The sequence below is a fragment of the Macrobrachium rosenbergii genome, chromosome 14 (genome assembly GCF_040412425.1).
Source record: "Macrobrachium rosenbergii isolate ZJJX-2024 chromosome 14, ASM4041242v1, whole genome shotgun sequence".
Lineage (NCBI taxonomy): Eukaryota > Metazoa > Arthropoda > Malacostraca > Decapoda > Palaemonidae > Macrobrachium > Macrobrachium rosenbergii.
Genome location: NC_089754.1, coordinates 1699517 through 1720351, shown reverse-complemented (window position 1 = coordinate 1720351; position 20835 = coordinate 1699517).

Below are 20835 nucleotides of genomic sequence, written 5' to 3'. Positions count from 1 at the left end.
ATCATATCTATAACTAAAAATTCCAAAGGATTATGACCGAGAATGCTCCATAAATTCATTAAAAAAAAAAAACTATTACCCCTCGTTGGTCAGTTATTACATATATCATGCAGTGTAGATTTTCTTTGAATGTCACAAAAGATTGTCTGTTATATTTACTGCCAGTTGGAAACTGAAGCATCTCTGATTTGAAGCGTTCTGAATAAAAATTATGCAACCCCACACACACACAAATATATATATAAAATGAAATTTTTTTCGCACCGTGATTTATATATATTCATGAAGCTACAAATGTCGTTTAATATCCAATTCACGCCACTTCGGGAATATCCCCGATGGGGAATTATCACCGAAGCGGAATTTTTTAAAGTGATGAATGGATCGGTACCACCGGGACTCGATCCCTTGACAAAAACTACCTTCCAACAACTCCATCCGATTTGTCAAATCATTGAGCCACCAAGAGTGGCTCAATGGTTTGACTGTTGAAAATAATATCTCGTTGGAAGGACTGTGTTGAGGGATAGAGACTCATTGGTAGTGATCCATTTATCAAAAAAAAAAATTCCCTGGTGAAAATTCCCTTGGGGATATTCCCAAAGTAGATGAATTGGATATTAAAAGACATTTGTAGCTTCATGATTATATATATATATATATATATATATATATATATATATATATATATATATAAATATATATATATATATATATATATATATATATATATATATATATATATATATATATATATATATATATATATATATATATATATATATATATATATATATATATATATATATATATATATATATATATATAAGTTACAAATGTCCTTTAATATCCAATTCGCTCTACCTCGGGAATAATATATTTTCATATATGTTACCCGAAGGGGAATTTTTTTCCTTGATAATCAGTTCGTCGTCTCGTGGGCTCGAACCACCGAAGACAAGAACTCAGGACTACAGTGACGCGATTTTAACCACACGGCCAACAAAAGAGGTATAAGTAGATACCGACTCCCACCTACAAATCCCCGTTTAACTCAGGTATTTGTATTTAGAATCGATATCGACCCACCTCTGCTATGCTAACCATGTAGTGCGTTTGTCGCACGCAGCCATATTATGAATGAATTTTTATCACATCACCGTGATTCATATACAAACATTAAGCTACGAACGTCCTTTAATATCCAATTCGCTCTACCTCGGGAATAATATATTTTCATATATGTTACCCGAAGGGGAATTTTTTAGTTGATAATAAGTTTGTTGTCTCGTGGGTTCGAACCACGGAAGACAAGAACCAGGGCTACAGTGACGCGATTTTAACCACACGGCCAACAAAAGAGGTATAAGTAGATACCGAATCCCAACTACAAATCCCCGTTGAACTCAGGTAGTCTCATCTGGAATTATTTCACTTCCAGGAGTGGTGTCTGTCATTTGCTATGTAGATGTTTCTTCTGAGTTTCCTGATTTGCCAAGAGAAGTTCGCCCTGCCGGGCTGATATAATTGTATGACTAATGGAATTTTAAAGACCTCTTATATATGGCCCATTTATGTACACATTTGTTTTACTTAATGTACTAATTTCCAGTTCATTGATTTATCATACGTTTTCATTTTAGTGAGATCTGTTACCTTTAATTCACCACTGTGCTTGTGTAACAAAAGTAAGTGTTAAGAAGCAGAATTCTCACTAGGTGACGTGCCAATTACTATTTGTTCTTTTTTTCTCTCTGGTTACAGCATTTTGAGAGTTTTATTGCAAGGTCCTATTAATCACAGTAAAGTAAACTCCAGAGTCTCTCGAAATTCGTAATAATAGGAAGATTGATAGTAAAGGGTATAGCTGCTTGTGGCATACTTGAACCCAGAAAGAGCTTATGATAAATCGATTGAGAGACAATGTGCAGGGTGTTGACGTAAGGTGTAAAGGATAAATTGTTGAAAGTGACAAAGTTAAAATGATGGAAACATAACATACTTTAGAATATATAGACAAGAAAGTGATTAGTTTGGCAACGGAGTGGGCCTTTAACACAATTGTTTGTTCCATATCCTTGCCTGTTTAATATCTTCATGGAGGGGGTGATGCGTGATGATATAGAAACGACAGAAGAGATTATGTGTAAAGGAAAGAAATCCTCGAATTGCAGCGTTGCAGACCAATTCCTTTGATTACCTTAAAACTCAGCTCATCACCATCATCATCCAGGTGCCATATCCCCAAGGACGTCGGCAATCATGGCTCGCCACTCCTCTCTATTTCCGGCTCTCTGCAGCAACTGAGCTGCAGACATTCTTCCTCCAGTCATTCTCACCAATCCATCCATATACTTTTGTCTAGGTAATGCTCTTTATTCTAATCTCTAGAGGTGGTCTCTGAATGACATGACAAAAAGCTGTTAGTGTTAAATGAAGCTGGCCATGCATCAGCAAGGGTGTTCTTGGTCGTACGATCAGCTCGTAATACAAAAGTTACAAAAAGTTTTAACTGAGACTAGCGAATGAAAGTTCGGTTTTTGAACTGTAAACATGATCTCAGGTTAGCATTTAAGCTGATTTCGTCAGTACTGATTCCTTGGTACATGCTTCCCCCACCCCCCTACTCTCTCTCTCTCTCTCTCTCTCTCTCTCTCTCTCTCTCTCTCTCTCTCTCTCTCTCTCTCTCGTGGCAATCTGTGGCATCCCAGGCAAAAATAATGTCAATACTTTAGCTTTTTGTGATTAGATAAAAACAAATTTAATCTGTTTGATAAAGAGGAAGATAATGCTACTGAATAGGTAAAACGAATATAGAATTTAGAATAAAAACTGCAATCCTAATTGATAAGACTATCACAGGATAAAAATTAAAACATTCTAGGATAGTAAGTGAAAAATATAAAGAGGAAAATGAAACGAATTTTTACATGAATAAAGCATTTTAGGATAAGAGAAAGACTGGGTGATATAGAAGAGAAAATAATACGAAATATTAAAGGAAAATTGCAAGAGATAAACAAACAGCCTTATGATTGCTAATGGTTTTCTCCTTCACTGAAAAACGGCGGTTGCAAACTTCTTGATGGGGAAACGATAATTTTCGACGGAAATATCTTGGAAATTTTGAGAATCAAAAATATAATGCGTGCGCTCTGAAAAATTTTTAATTACTAGACCGAAATGTTGAATACACTTCTGTTTAAATATACCGAATGCCAGGTGTATGAAAAATAAACAGTTGAGTTTAATTCCAGTGGAGAGTTATTAAATGTATCTGCCGGCAGAGGTAATTAATCCACGTTGGTAATGTAAAAGATTTTTAATACATCGTAACACAAGACTTTTCTAAGTTTTATGTCAAATTCATTAGCAACAGTAATTATGGAGATTAAATCTTTCCACGCACTCGGCTGTTGTAATTATCCTCCATTTAATTATATAAATACGAGCGCATGATTCATTTTTTTAAATTTTATATGTTCATTTTATCTGGGATAATGTTTCAGTATTTATCTGTTAGTTCGTGCATGCTGACAAATAAATATTTTTTATAAGCCAGCAATAGTGGTAATGCTATAAACAAGACTTGATTTGTCTGGCATTCACATAACAACTTATTTTTGTAATTAATTAAAGACGTTGTCTCTTTAAGTACATTTTTTTTGTGAAATTCTTAACAAAAATCTTTTTTGCAGAAATTTAACTGTATAATAAACATCAACGCAATTAATCGTGTTTCCTAAAATCTTCCACGCAAAAAGTTACTGAAACGGCCGCTTTATGATTTATCTTCGACTGCAAATGTTATGAGCGAACGAACATGAGGAAAACAGCTTTAAGATTACAGGTTATTCCTTTCAAGAACAAGAGCCCTCAATGACACAAGGTCAGGTTAGGGTGGAGATGTAAATGCTGGTTACCAGGACGAAAACAGGTGCTTCATCATGCATGACATAGCGACAGTAGTAATTGGCTTTTGTTGAGGCTAATTCTGAAAACAGTATTGTACTGGCTAACAGTATTCGCATTGCACCAGGAACCGTGATTATTTTTCTCAAATTTTAAGTAGTTTCATCTATTCTTATAAGACCTTTTCCCAGTTTTGCTGCATATCCTAAGTGCCCCTAAATATTCCCGGATAATTTTTCTTTCGACAAAACTGTGAAATGAAAATACACACACAAGTGTTTTCATCAACTGGTGGCTTAAACCAGCATGACACACAATGAAGAAATTCTAGGTACAATTGTATCACAATGAAAGGCCGATTGTTCTGCTGGCTGAAAACAACAGGGAGCGAAGAGTGTTTTATTTCAATTATGAAATTAAGAGGGGAAAAATAACCTTATTTAGATTCCACTTCCGCTACGAACGAATAACATAAAATTGCAGTATTGATGCATAAATTGATTCATGTCTCAATATACACTTTGATCACAAGGCTATCTTTCCTTAATGATTATGTCTCTCACTGTAGACTACAGGATGTCTTAACTTTTAAAACACCTTACACCTTTTCCAACATTACCTGGCTTTGCTGAAGAGGAACCGTAAATTGAAGAAAAGAGAGTTAATATATTTAGTGGTATATTCGCAAACCCCTATGCTTAATTTTCCTCTGGTCAAATCTACCTAGCTTTTTCAGGGTACATATAATTTGATTTCTTCTGTATATTTTCTGAGAAACAAATCCTTCTATCTATTGCCTACTTTCCATAATGCACTTATTGCTGAATGTAATTACTGCAACACGGGAAATAGACTCTCTCTCATAATTAGAGAAAATCATTCTTTTTGCTCTAAACTCGCCTGTGACCACGAAAAATGGCTCAAGGTGGAAATAGTAAGCTGAGGCAGATAATACCATTTTCCTCAAAATCGGGCAAAGATAAAATACTGATAAAAGTTTTGCCATTGAGTCTGGATTGTGTCCTTTAGAAAGCTCAAGACACAATATTGGTAGTCACTGATCTTTCTTTAATCTTTTCGTCCAGGTTTTTTTTTTTTCTCTCTCTTTACATTTAGTTCTACGGAGGCTGGCAAATAAAGTCACTAGTCATAATGTTTGATCGATAAGAATGTATGTCTAATAATAATAATAATAATAATAATAATAATAATAATAATAATAATAATAATAATAATAATAATAATTTGGCAGCAGACCCTTTTAAACAGGTTCTATTGAAACCAAATAATACATTTATTTTGTAGAAGACTTTTTCTATTTTCCGGATTATTAAACTTCTCTTCAGTGGAATTGCGTGCTAACAGCTCGCCTAATATTTGTCATTTCATGGGGAAAAGTCAAAATCTGGATTCTGCTTTTTTATATATTCTATACAGTTGGTTCTGTACAATTGTTGCCGCGACGCGTTTCGAAAGACTCTTCTGTCATTCTCAAAAAAGCTAGTAGAGGACTGGCAGATTTCAAATAGGTCCTACTGAATTTATACACGGGCTTCAGCGGGGGTCATGGATGGCGAATTCTGATTGGTTGCAGTCAGCGAACTTCAAGCCAAATTTGTGACCATAACGTCGAGGAACGGAACTTGAAGACATCAGTCTACAAAAATCCACCAATTTGGGACTTTGCTTGAATGGGGATAGCAGTGTCCTGCTAGGTTTAAGAACACGACAGTCAGGGCCTTCATTAAAAGGGCCCCTCCCACTGCTCCACCTGGCAGGACACCAACAAGGAATTCGAACGTGCTGCACAAATGTTGGTGAACAATAGTTTCACCAACAAACTCATCAACAAAGAAATTCGAACTGGCCTTGAAAAATGGTACAACGGTGAGAACACACAACCTGCCCCCAAGATGACATAAAGATGATCATTATAAGGCCCGGATGCATCCCCAGTACCATGAGGACGAGAACTCCATGAAGAAAATCGTCATGGAAAACGTCACCCCGACCGAAGACAGTAAGAGAATAAATCTTATAATTTATTATAAGAACCGCCGCACCTGTGATCTGGTGATGAAAAATAACCCCTCTCCGCCAGCAAGAGAACCCCTCAAGCAGAAGAACGTGGTCTACCAATTTGTATGTCCTGTCCGAGGATGCCCCGGCGCTTATATTGGAATGACCACGTTGCGTCTGTCTAAAAGGATCTCCTGCCACGCCCAGGAGGGTGCCATCATGAACCACGCCCGTGATACTCATGCCTTTCCATCTCCCGCGACAGTATTATACAAAATATAAGTATAATCGGGAGAGCCGCCGACCCTCGACGTCTGCGCCTGCTAGAGGCGCTCCTCATTGCCGAGACAAAACCAACAATGAATACGACGCAGGAGGCATCGCTCCTACCCACGAATTTAAGAAGAATAATGCAGAACACCCGCCAAATCCAACGAATACCTGAAAACGACAACCCTGAGAATGGAGATGCCCCTGATGAGCGAGGCGCCCTTGTTTACAATCCCCGACTACGACAGAAAGAGTAGATAATGACATCATTTATCCGCAGCCCAATAGCAGCCAAACTACCGATGATGTCAGCCGGCATGACATCACGCAACGGCAGGCCAAAGGGAACGCTGGAATGAATGACATTCCCAGGTTGCGAAGATCTATCAGGATCGAGCTTTTCATGCAGAAATTTGGCTTGAAGTTCGCTGACTGCAACCAATCAGAATTCGCCATCCATGACCCCCGCTGAAGCCCGTGTATAAATTCAGTAGGACCTATGAAATCTGCCAGTCCTCTACTAGCTCCTGAGAATGACAGAAGAGTCTGTCGAAACGCGTCGCGGCAACAATTGTATAGAACCAACTGTATAGAATATATAAAGAAGCAGAATCCAGATTTTGACTTTTCCCCCATGAAATGACAAAATATAGGCGAGCTGTTAGCACGCACCTCCACTGAAGAGAAGTCCGCAATAAGGAAAATATAAAAAGTCTTCTACAAAATAAATGCAGCTGAAGCAGCAATAATTTAATAATGTATTCCATTGAAACCAAATAATACTGGAATTATGTGCCCCACCCATCCATAAACGGATTGTTAAAACTAACACTAATTCTGCGTAATAATAATAATAATAATAATAATAATAATAATAATAATAATAATAATAATAATAATAATAATAATAAATTACATAAAAAAAACAAATAATAAAAAAATGTGATCGGCTCATCCAAATACGAATTGTTCTGACAAAGACTCCTTCTCAATAATAATAATAATAATAATAATAATAATAATAATAATAATAATAATAATAATAATAACATCGCCCATAAAAACCAAGTAACAATAGAATTGTGTGCTCCACATATCTACATACGGATTGTTAAAACAAAGACCCTCATTGGCCAAGACCCCACCGCAGGATGCCTTAGGTAATTAACCTTGTGGGTCGTAAGGATTCCCGACAAAGGATGCGTGATGGATGATGGCGACAGGCCCTTTTGATGGGCCACTTAAGGAAATGACAAGTTTGCTCGTAAACAGTGAACAAAGAGATGCACTATTTGTTTTTGCTTTCCTATAGAACATCTGGGATTATGTTTTAAACACAGGCAAACACACACATAAATATATAGAACATTTCCATTATTTTGATAAAACAAGATACAATGATATTCCTTTTAACTGTGTCGTTACACTGGACTAAAGATCTTGCTTCACTCCAGTTAACAGGGTGATCTAAATCTTTCATATGTAAGAATAATGCATTCGATAATGGAAGTGTTCTGAATTTAAGTCTTGGTTTGTTTAAACTTGATGCCTTCATAATTAAAAATGATGTTAAATATAAGCAACAAAATTAGTATTCAGTTGTATACATTTTTCTGGATTTTGAATGGGTAAGATTCCGTTTCTCTTATGGTTAAGCATATGGTTTTAGTTTGTGAAGGAGTGATCCCGGATTATCCTGGATCATCTCTTTGTTTATTACCCTCCGACAATTAACCATCAGGTATTCTTGTTCTTTTTGTTGACCTTGTAACCTTCTTTTCAACTGTGTCTCATTTGAGCCCTGACGATGCGACAATAAGCAAGTGAAAGCGCTTAGTACGGAACTTCTGCCTGTCATTTTATGTGGTATTGTTTATATATATATATATATATATATATATATATATATATATATATATATATATATATATATGATATATATATATATATATATATATATATATATATATATCGTCCCTCTTATGGTGTGGTAAATATATACTGACAGGATGACTGTTATGCAAACCTAGTACCAAGCAAATGCAAGCATAGTGCCTTTTAAAGGTATGTTTTTATTATACGTCTTTGCTCATTCAGTAAAAAAATATTTGATTTAATATTTGAACGTTAATGTTACGTTTCTCTAATTCCTTGATTTTCTGCATTCCTGATTGTATTTTTTCATTTCTACTCCAGCATTTCATTATTATAATTATTATTATTATTATTATTATTATTATTATTATTATTATTATTATTATTAGATAAACCCATATTGATTTGGAAGAAACCTACTTGTGTCATTGACTTGGGATTCAATATACAGTAAATCCCAATGTGGCAGTAGGCACCTTCTGGGCTCTGGGGAGGTGACTGCTGACTTTGCAAGTTCGTCAGCCTCCTCGTTCCCAACCACCCTAACATCGGAAGGCACCCAGTAAAAATCCACTTCTTCTCTTCTTCTCTTCACTAAAAGCAGCCATTCCAATATCTCTAAAACCAGTGGGTTTTATAGAGTTAAAAGATTCTGTTGCTCGTTTCCCCATTCGTATTTTCACGTGAGTCTTGTGGTTTCCTTGAAGAAGGGAGGATGAAGTGTGCGTCCCTTTGTAAGGTGAAAGCAGTCTGTTGTTGATTTATACTTCTGCTATTTGCCACCTTTGGAACCGGGCTTCTGCATGCACGATCTCTATACATTTTAATAATGCTTCCAATGTTGGTGTCCGGTCGTGGGCATCCACATCATACAGGAATGTAGCCCCTCAGTTGCGGTTAGCTTGCAATCGCCGTCGCAGAGTGGTACTGGTGCCACCTGACACCCTACGACGTCAAGCTCTCAGCAACTGCTGATTTGAAAAGGATTTAAGGTTGGAGAATATACTTATTAACAGACTTATTCACCTTCATATTTTTCCATTAAACTGCTATAAACTTAACATTATTGTTCAGCAATACACAGTCATTACGTCAAATGTTTTAGTTTTTATAACATTAACTGAAAAATGGTTCAAAGAGTGCTTAATGCTATGCTCCTCTCTCTCTCTCTCTCTCTCTCTCTCTCTCTCTCTCTCTCTCTCTCTCTCTCTCTCTCTCTCGATCGTATATCTCTTCCGAGGCTAAAATATATTTCTGGGCGAGAAACTCCTGTGCATCTCATTAAGTTCACTGGTAAGAAGAACCTCCCTAGCCACTGGCAAACTTTCACCTCACCACCCCATCGCAAGTTTTCTATTTTTCCTGATGAATTATAGTTAATATGACGTCCTTTCTTGCCTCCCCTCACCCCCAACCCCAAAAGCGAAAAGAAAAAAAAAGCCTTTCATGCAACTTCTCAGTCTCTGGAAAAGTTCACTTCACTTCCAAACTTTCTTCGCTATGGTGAAAGAGAAAGATCAATGAATCGGCTGTTGAAAAAAATCTCTTACGATATCGTCCGTTGTTATGGACGTTGATGATTTCCATATCATAAACTTGAAAAAAAAAATCCAGGTTTCGGGGTATAGTCCAGGAGCCAGGGGGTGTTCGCATGCATGAAAGGGCCAGCAAATTGCCTGCTTGATTTAGTTAGAGGGTCCACTGGGACACCTTTTTAGTGAAGGTAGACATCCGGAAACCCGGCAGTTATCGTGTTATTCAGGATTTTCGTTGAATATGATGAAATCAAAATAACTTTTTTTTTTACGTGTATTGGTTACATAAAGTGCAATAGCTCAGCAATGAAATGGCCTACAGAGCTCGTTCAACCTCAAAATAAAGCTTAATTAAAGAATGATTTATTCGATGGATACAAGCAAAACAACACTGGTCAGTACCCAAGGTCATAAAAGGTCAAAGTATGCCATTTTCTGATGAGAAATTCAAATCTATGACTTTTCATATTTAAATATTTGTGAAAGATAGGCGAATAGATTGAACATTTAATGCTTTTACTTTCTGGTTAGGTGCGCCATAGGCAAGGTTTTGACGTTAGTTGGAAAACTTGTTTACTTATTTTAACCCCTGTGTAGCAATCAATAAAATGAATATGTACCGGATCAACATACTGAGGCATAAGAGATATATGCTGTAATTTGTATTCTTAGGGATGGCAATCAAGAAATTAATCAATCCAGTTTTTTCTGTGTTTTCTGTTCATATATTATTCATTTAAACTTTTGGGAAACCTTTTTTTTTTCCTTTTTTCAGTGAAGAACGTCTGACTCTGTCTATTTTGTACATTACTTCTGGAACTACGTAGGTTGTTGGAAAGCTTGGCTTTTTAGCATAAAATGAGACGTCCCCACCAAACATGTGGATTAGGTACATTTTCACATCCCTGTTTGTGTACTCAAATGAGTTTGATCATTACACAGCCCTTCATAACAGCACTTGGAAACATAAGTCAGGTTACAGCATCTCCCCGAGTTCAAGCCTGGTTCTAAATCTTACATACAACTTTTAAAGATATCATGCTTCAGCTGGCCAATTGGCTTTGACCACGATTCAGTTGCTGCTCTCTCTCTCTCTCTCTCTCCTTTCCTGATTTGGTTACGAAAACACTGGCTGTGACAGTAAAGATCTGCTCCAAATATGGCATTCGCATCTTGCAAGACGGAAGTTCGGGTAAGCACAACATCCTGGAGTATCATGGCTGCCTTATGGAATGATTCAGCTCGTCCTTTTTCAGAAAATCTCCGTTTATCATATACAGTGTTGTGTTTTGAATTCCCACAAATGACACGTTTTGTAAAAAACTTGTTAATATTAGCTGGCAGAGATGCGGGGTCCCGAGAATCCACCACAGAGCTTGTATGCAGTCCTTTGTTGAACAGAGGCTGAGCTATCCTCTGGAGAATGAGCAGCATATCTGAGGAGACTTTGCTTAAGTGCTTGAGTTTGTCCAGTGTTTTCTTGAGGGAATGCTGTTTAAAATGTTCATTAGTAACATGGTATAAGAATTTGTCTTTGTCCACTTACTTCGGTCTTTCAAAAACTACGTCCCTTCTCACTTCCGCTGTTTCAGTGATACGTGCCCTGCCATTCTCTGTGCTGCTAGTTTCACATTTATCATCAAATTTTTGGCAGATTATACATTTCCTTGGATCGCAAGAACCACTTGAGGACGGCGACTGTGATGCCCTTAATTTTTTCTTTGGTGCGCCAGAGTCAGAAATTCTTCACTGAAAAAAAAAGGGTTTCCCAAAAGTTTAAATGAATAATATATGAACAGTGAACACAGAATAAACTGGACTGATTAATATTTTTATTGCCATCCCTAAGAATACAAATTACGGCATATATCTCTTATTCCTCAATATGTTGATCCGGTATATATTCCTTTTATTGACTGCTGCACGGGGGTTAAAATAAATAAACAAGTTTTCCAACTAATTTCAAAACCTTGCCTATGGTGCACCTAACCAGAAAGTAAAACCATTAAATGCTCAATCTATTCGCCTATTTTTCACAAATATTTAAATATGAAAAGTCATAGGTTTTAGTTTCTCATCAGAAAAGGTCATACTTTGACCTCTTGTGACCTTGGACATTGACCAATGTCATGTTGCCTGTATCCATTGAATAGATCATTCTTTAATCAAGCTTTATTTTGAGAGTTGAACGAGCCCTGTAGACCATTTCATTACTGAGTTATTGCAATTTATGTAACCAATACACTTAAAAAAAAGAGAGTTATTTTGATTTCATCAAATTCAACGAAAGCCCTAAATAACACGATAACTGCCGGGTTTCCGGATGTCTACCCTCGCCAAAAAGGTGTCCCAGTGGACCCTCTAACTAAATCAAGCGGGTAATTTTCTGGCTCTTTCATGCATGCAAGCACCTCTTGCCTCCTGGACTAGTAGGGCCGTCAGTGCGCCTCGCATGGTGCACTGTAGGCATTACTAAAGGGGGTCCCTAAGGCCCTTAGTTGGGCACGCCTTTTAAACCTTTTATTTCACTTCCAGTCCTGATTCCTTTCTTCAGATGAGTTGTCCAGCTTCTCTGACTATTGCTTCTTGGTGCACCTGTTTTTCCCAGTTCCAGATTTAGATCATAGAACATAACCTTTATTTTCTGGATCCCTTTACCTTGCTGTCCAACCACTCACACTCTCTCTTTCACTGTCATTAGCGCTGAATTACCGAGCCTAAACTTCGTACGATCAAATTAAATAAGAGAAAAGTATGAACTACATTCATATTTCAGAAACATCAAGTTAATATGTGAGGTCTAACGAAATTGACGCAGACTGCATGAGCAGCTAAGGCTGTGTTCTGACGGGTCAGTTCACCAGCAAGTGATTCTGGTCCGCTTATATAGTGGTTAGTGTCGTGGAATGTCACTCAGATGTCGTGGGTTCGCGTCTCCCCAGAGCGATGAAAAATCACTGGCTCTGTGTCATGATCGGTCACTGCTGCGGTTTTAGGTCTGCGGTGGGAGAATGAAATCATCCATATTCTTTAGAAGCTTGAATTTCAAGTCAATGTGCTTGTTCATAACCTCAGAGAATATAGCTGATGTTTCCCCACACGCTAAGTTAATGTGAAATGTGAAATTAATCGCTAAGCTGCACTTTATGATTCCAAATCCTTTGCTTTATGAAATTTTGAAAAGCACAGTTTCCTTCTTTACTCCCTGACTTCGATAGAATCAGTCCAATATTCATATCCGTGACATGGCATACTTCTTTCTGAATTCAGTCATTACTAATATTTAGAGAGATGATCAAATCATGTATAATGGCAGGAATGGGGAAGCCAGAGGCTACAACCTGAGACCAAATTATCAAAATATATCGCTTTCAGCGCAGCGTAAAGTATCGAGTGTCCTTGGCTGTGATGCAAGTTGTCTTTGATCTTCCATTCAAGTTCCCAAACTATGTAGTATTTTGTAGCTGCATTTCCCAGGTCATGGCGAGAACGGAGTTTTAGTTTTCATATAAGTTCTGACTAGTTTAATATATCTTTTTATGGGCCAGGGGAAGCATGAAAACGAACTTTACGTTTCAATTTGAAGGAAAAATACTGAACTTTATTTGACTTGGCCACAGAGTTTTATCTTCATTTATGTATTATTATGCAGTCGACTGCATGGATTAAATTTCAAATACATACTGACAATTCTTCCAGCATCACCAAATCATAATGAAATACGTTGAGTCGTCCTTTCTCGTACGCTATGTTTTACATCATTTCATCTTATCTCAGTATTTTTTTTTAATATTACCTATGTTACTTGTATTAGCCAAACAATTTACCTACATGGTTTTCCTTTTTTTCGTTCTTATCTAAACCACATCCTTCACTTCCATATAAGAAAGTCTGTTCAGCACTCTGATCATCCGGTTCAACCTTCGCTCCTTGAGACCTCTCAACTTCCTTCCAAATCTTTTGTATCATTTGCCATCTCTCGTGCTGGACTTGTACCGCGACTCACCTCTTCCCTCATCCTGTCACCTGTTCACTAATCGCAATGATAATCAGCCTAATAGTGCCTTTATTGTTTTGTAACAGGTTTCTTATAGAGTTTTCTTTTTCTTTCATATCTAAGACCAGGGGTACAGTGTAAAGCGTCATATTATGTGATTAATATCTTCCACTAAATTAAGTATCAAACAAACCTGAGGTCTGAGCATGACGGACATTTATCAAGAAAAAGGCTCGGAAGTAATTAGGGTTCGAGAATGAAAAACCTTTCCTCCTCCCCCTCCTGCTCCTCCTCCTCCTCCTCCTTCTTCCTCTTCTTCTTCTTCTTCTTCTTCTTCTTCTTCTTCTTCTTCTTCTTCTTCTTCTTCTTCCCAGCCTGCAGAACCCACGCGCGCACTCTCTCCGCAAACATCTTTAATCGTCCACTTGCATAATGCAGAACGAGAGGGGAAATGGAAAGCATATTTAGAGACATAACAAGCTGCAGCGAAGGGTTTGTATTGGCGGCTCGTTTCGAGAAAGGATAAGAAAAGTCGCCGTTTCCTTACGAACGCTGCAGACGCACTGGAAAGGAGTTCTCGTTATGGACCAGTGTCCTGGAAATGAAAGAAAACTTGCAAGAGGGTTCGATGAAAGGTCGCACATGCTATTCACTAATACATGAGACTTTTATCAAAACAAATGCCTCATTTCCAGCCTTAATTCTTCTTCCTCCGCAAGTTCTGTTTCGTCATCATTTTATAAGTCAGAGACTCGCAGTAACTATAAAGAACTCTTTAATAGTATTTTGATTTCAGAATGGAGCTAAATTTTAAATGTCTATAAGTTTACCAAATAAACGAAAAAATACAGGTCTAAAAAGAATGAACGTACAGAGAGCTAATCACTGAAGATTCACGACATTAAAGAAACACCTATTAACAATCGTTTTCTTTCGTGGTCCTCAAATCGCATTCTAACTTCGGACACATTTTGTCAAACGACGTGACGCTACAAATTCTTAAAGAAATTCTTTCTGTTCCCTTCCTACTACCTTTCGTTGATCGGACAAGTAAGTAATTCACCGTAAATGCCGACTATTACATTTACTAGCAGAAAATACGTCAATTCCGAACGCTCGCTGGGCTACCTAGTGGCTGGTGGCTTAAGCTTGCTCGCTCTCTCGTAACTCAGATCTCAGCTAGCATCATAAAGCGACGACTCGTATCTTGGAAATTTAGCAAGTTGATTCACTCGTCTGAGCGTTGACCCCAGATTGTTAATATATACTGGCTTAATTCCAGCCGGATGAAGAGAATGATTTCATTCGTCTCCTTCAGGATTTCAAGTCCTTCAGGGGACACGTATATTAGACACTTTTGGAAGGCTATGCTTAATGAAACCTGAAGACTCATTTGCTGTCAATAAATGTAACACAATTTCCCCTTCTCTTCTCAATGACTCGTATATTTTGCGTCTTGATAGAGTTTTAAAGTTTTACTTCTTTCGGAATGTGATTTCTTTATTGACGTGACGGAGCAAAATTTTTAATATGCATCAAAATTTCTGCCCTTCTTTGCTCTGCATGACAGTCCAAGCATTCACATTCATCTCTCACGCCGAGGGGATTTGTTCTTAAATTAGGGACGAAATTCGAATATGAGAAAATTGAATAGGTCTGACAGTCACATAAGAAGAGTTAAAGGAAACAGGTGAAAATTAAAATTCGCAAGCAACGCAGCCAGAGCAGAAGGAACACTGCGAAATCTGTAGTAAGAAGTACTTCTGTAAATGGCAACCTCTCGCTCCTGGGAAGGAAATAATATAAAACTGCGAAAAACAAAAACACTTCAAAGAGACGAGAAGCCAAATCACAAAAAAAAATGAAAATGCCGAGGATTTGTAATTTTTAATTCAGGGTCCCTAGGAACAAGCACCATGTTGAACAGAGGGTTTGAGCGCAAGGCTGGGTTACGATTTCAGCCGAGACCTTCCTGCGTTCGAATGAAACTCCAAAGGCTGGAATTCCCCTCTGCTACGCCCTCTCAGAATATCTCCATGGCTATGCCACCATAAGCTGGACTATATTGAAGGGGAGGATAACCTTTTAATGTATAAACAAGTAAAAAATGCGCCGAAGTTTCTTCAGTGCAATCGAGTTTTCTGTACAGCATTATGCTGTATGGAACGTTGTAGCAGTGTGTATGCATGAAACAGGTGCCTTTTCACGAATAAGGTATTTATTTGTAACAACCAGAATTGCAGTTAACAGGTATTGTTATTAAAATTTCATGGGCCGTGGCTGAGAGTATGAAACTCTCAGCCACGGCCCATGAAACTTTCAGCCACGGCCCGGTGGTAGCTGTGTTAGTGGCACCTATAGCGGCACCAGACGCACGAATGGCTAATTTTAACCTTAAATAAAATAAAAAACTTGTTGAGCTAGAGGGCTGCAATTTGGTATGTTTGATGAGTGGAGGGTGGATGATCAACATACCAATTTGCAGCCCTCTAGCCTCGGTAGGTTTTAAGATCTGAGGGCGGACAGAAAGTGCGGACGGATAGACATAGCCATCTCAATAGCTTTCGTTTACAGAAAACTAATAACTTCGCTAAAATCCGGGTGTCTTTTTGTTTGATAGGTGTCGTGTTTGTATTCCTATTTCCGTAAGATCAATAATGCCTGATTCTAAGTTCCTATGAAGTATTATGTACAGAATAGAATGTTTCAACGTGGCTGCTCTGGAAACCACTTATAAAAAAGGATATTTGGATTCACCTTTAAAAGAGTAAATTAAGTAAATTTCCATGCTAGAGGCGAGCAAAGTTAAGTATATCTTAGTTTAGCCAGACCACTGAGGAGCTGATTAACAGCTCTCCTAGGGCTGGCCCGAAGGATTAGATCTATTTTACGTGGCTAAGAACCATCTGGTTACCTAGCAACGGGACGTACAGCTTATTGTGGAATCCGAACCACATTATGACGAGAAATGAATTTCTATCACCGGAAATAGATTCCTCTAATTCTTCATTGGCCGGTCGGAGAGTCGAACGCTGGGCCAACATAGAGGCGAACGAACCAACAACTTATGCCCAACTTGTGCATTTGAATAAAAAAAAAAAAATCTTGATTCACAGTAAACTCTAGATTGAACGATGCAAGCATGTCTTGCAGTCCCCAGAATGCCAATCACCAGAATTTTACTCGAAAATTTGACATTTACAAAAAACTACTCATTAATATTCAGTTCGTGTTGATTTCAAATACTTATATGTTTTCGTAGCTTATAGCAAAATCATTAGAGGTAAGACATCATGAGAACAGAAATGAACTGAAATACTGTGCTCTGACAATATTTGCTAAGTGCTTCGATGCTGGTGTGGACTGACTACTTCTAAGACTGTTCTTCAGTTGAGTTATACAACTGACGTATTAATTTGCAGGCTCATACCACAGCTAGTATAAGCTCTGCTTTAATCCTGTTGACATTGTTCCTCCTTCAATATGAAACACAACGGGGGAATGTAGAATTCGATAAGATTAACTCTACTCTGACCTGAAATCGACGAACAATCATGTTTCTGTCTGTTATATGTACAGTGTCACACAAACTATTTACTCAATAATATTCTCAGTTAACGATAGCTCCTACTATCATCTTATGAAGATGATAGAGAGTTATCTTAAGATAATAACAGTATTGCGTAAATAGCCTGTGTGAAAATGTGTGTACAACAGGTAGAAATCAGACACACAAAATTCATTTTTCTTCTTCTATTATTATTATTATTATTATTATTATTATTATTATTATTATTATTATTATTATTATTATTATTATTATTTCAGTAGATGAAACCTATTCACGTGGATCAAGCACACTAAAGGGGCCACTGACCTGAAAAATTCAAGCTTCCAAAGAATATGGTTAGTTTCAACCTCCCACTGCAGACCCGACAGCATCAGTAACTAATCATGATATAGCCTAGAGCCAGAGATTTTTCATCGCCCTGGGGGAGACGCGAACCCGCGACATCTGAGTGGCATTCCACGACGCTAACCACTATACCACATTAATTGAACGTTGTAGGTAATATGCGGTAAACGCAAAGTGAAAGTAATTGCCTGTAAGAACGCTCATTTTGTCCAGACCAAACTACAGAGCTACTGCTCTTAATAATGTAATGTAATTAACCACTCCATTATCTCTCAACCGCTCACCGTAATTAGATGTTATCAACGACAAATCTCGCTATAAATTGCCATAATGAATCTCATTTGGCTGAGCGATATTGTGTTCCCCACTGAGATGCCAGAATGAAGTTCAAATTGGTGGAGGGACGGGGGACGGGGGCGGAGGGTGGGTTGGGGGAGAGGATATGGTAATCAAATCCGGAATTGCCTCCATAAAAGATGAGGGCTTTTCGTAAAAGAGCCACTTGGAACAGTTCTGATTCAGGCTTTTGTCAGGTGTATTGAAGCCGAAAACGAAAAGGAATGATTAGCTCCTACCCGTCTAATTTGTGCAGCAACTTTGAACCGGATTGTCAGTTTGATTTGATTTTCTGAAATCTCTGTCGTCAGGCCAAGAACAGGGTAATTTTGGCCATTCACCGCTTATAAGAAAAGGGTGCTGGAGTACTTATATGGTGAGGTGAAGAGGTCCGGAAAATCAAGGAGATGAAGTACGAGGGTCTACATTTGATATAAGAACTAATCTCAAGAAAGGTTGTGCAGAAAGGTTGAAGAAGGGAAGCTGCAAGCGCCCTTTAGTAATGCCTACGGTACACCATGTGAGGTGCACTGACGGAATTACCCCTTCATGAGGAAACAAGTAAGAAAAAAAAAAGTTTTTTTTTAGCATGTCTTTATAAATAGCTTCTTATATATTCAGAAAACACAAGCCTTTGTACACACATTCATTTTGCAAATGGCAAGGCGCGACTTCAGCCAACTGAAGGAGAGATACCGTCTCACATTCTGAACTGCTCTCATACGACGCTTCTAAGACGTATGAGCCTGGAAGTACGAATCAGTTTCCGCATACGTCAAGATACATTTCAAAGACTTATGGAAATAATGAGACGTTAAAGGGAAGAACATCTTCCATCCTGTAAGCATGACAATTAAGTTAGCCTTCTGAGGAGGTGAAAAAATAATAAAACTTCAAGTATTTTCTTAATCTGGTCCTCGCTGGTAACTATAGTTCAATAAACAAGTCACTGTAAAATTAGCCTCAGAGAAATTATTTATTGTAACACAGGCGTAAATATCGATATGTCTTTATCTAAACGAATGCTTGTTTATATTTGAATATAAGATTTATGTTTGAGTGACTAAAATATCTGATATATATAATAAATACGAATGTCTTGGATATAATTACTTGTACATTACGGAAAGACTGAAATTACGTGACAAAGTCCATGGGTGATTGATAGTTTCAGTTTTGATATATGCACTCATACAACACACATATAGTGTATTTGCATGATTTCACATGCGTTCTCTCTCTCTCTCTCTCTCTCTCTCTCTCTCTCTCTCTCTCTCTCTCTCTCTCTCTCTCTCTCTCTCTCTACTGACTGACTGACTTCGTTTCCAGTATGTGATTGACCCTCTTAAACATTTTTATAGCTACAATATCAAAATTTCATTTGAAAGATCTATTTAAGAAATTAAATACTAGAAGTTTTAGTCAGCAATTCCTCTGATTACCACACCAAAATTAAATTTTATGATTGCAGAATTTGAATGGTGCCAAGATTTTAACTGCTTTAATACCGATCATTAAAAATAATTTTTATTATCCTAAACCTAATGTAGTTCTTAGAAATCGATGAACAGTTGGATCTCTTTTTAGGTTCAGAGATGGAGTTCTTACTCTGTTGTGGTCCTTGGTGGGTTGTAAATATGCTTGTCCCTAGAAATAATCTTGGAGCCTAACATGAGCTCCGCCAAAACGACGCGGAAAGCAAGAATTAATTCCTATCGTAAATTCAGCCATAGAACAGTCTGCACCTTCATTAAGGCTCGTCTCATGTGTCCTTTCAACGGATATTTCGCAGATTATCGTTCTTGAGCAGCAAGTAAATCACGCAAACCAAGCCAAGTAGCATTCATTCATTTCTTTATAATCTTCTTTGCCTTCGATCAAATTCCTTCCCAAAATAAGAAGACAGATTCTTCAGTATTGCCTTCTTAGATGTATCAAGAACTTGCCTAAAGGCCACCACCAACGTTCAATTATATCTGAGCACTTATGCCTGCACAGTTGGCCTGTGAAGGCAAAACTGAACCCACTAACTTTCAGTTTTGCCTGCACAGGCATAACTGCGCAGGTATAACTGCACGTTAGCGGGTTCAGTTTTGCCCGCACAGGCATAACTGCGCAGGCATAACCGAACGTTAGTGGCGGCCTTAACATTAACGCCTCTCATTCGATGACAGACCTTGGAGGCATCGCAAGACTTCGTGCAAGGTATTTATCAAGCTTCCACAAGCAAATCATGACGATCCGAGAGTTTGCTAAGTGAGGCGTAAATCTGGAGCATAAAGACTCGAGGGAACGCTTCCAGAGCGCGAGATTGTTTTTAAATCAGGGATACGAACCACATTTGTCCCTCGGGAGCCTTTCGCTGGAGCCAAATTCGGTCATTTGTCTTCGACGTCTCTCACTCTTTCCTCAGGAAGTGAGGTTTTATTGGTTGTTATATATATATATATATATATATATATATATATATATATATATATATATATATATATATATATATATATATATATATATATATATATATATATATATATATATATATATATATATACATACACACACTCATTCGTACTTAACAATAATTATTCATTATAAAAATCCAGATTTCAAGCTGACGATAACAGCAATACGTTGGAATACAAACAACATTATTGCAATGGATAATGAAGGTTGGGGGAATGAAGTAGGGAGGTTTCAGTTCAAGAGAGATCTCGTTTATAGCACCCCCAGTTAACGAGTGAACATCATAACAAAAAAAAATTAGGACCACTTTCACCAGATGTTAGCATTTTTCTAAATCTCTTCTGGCGTATTCTTCATATATTTAGGGACTAGGAGTAGTCCAACTGAATGGAGTTCTGATAAACATCTTGTCTTAGAACGAATATGGTTGAGAAAAAACCACCTTCCTGACCAGAGAAAATGTCTTGTCTAGGTTTTTTATATACTTTTTATGAACAGAGAGATGTATGAAT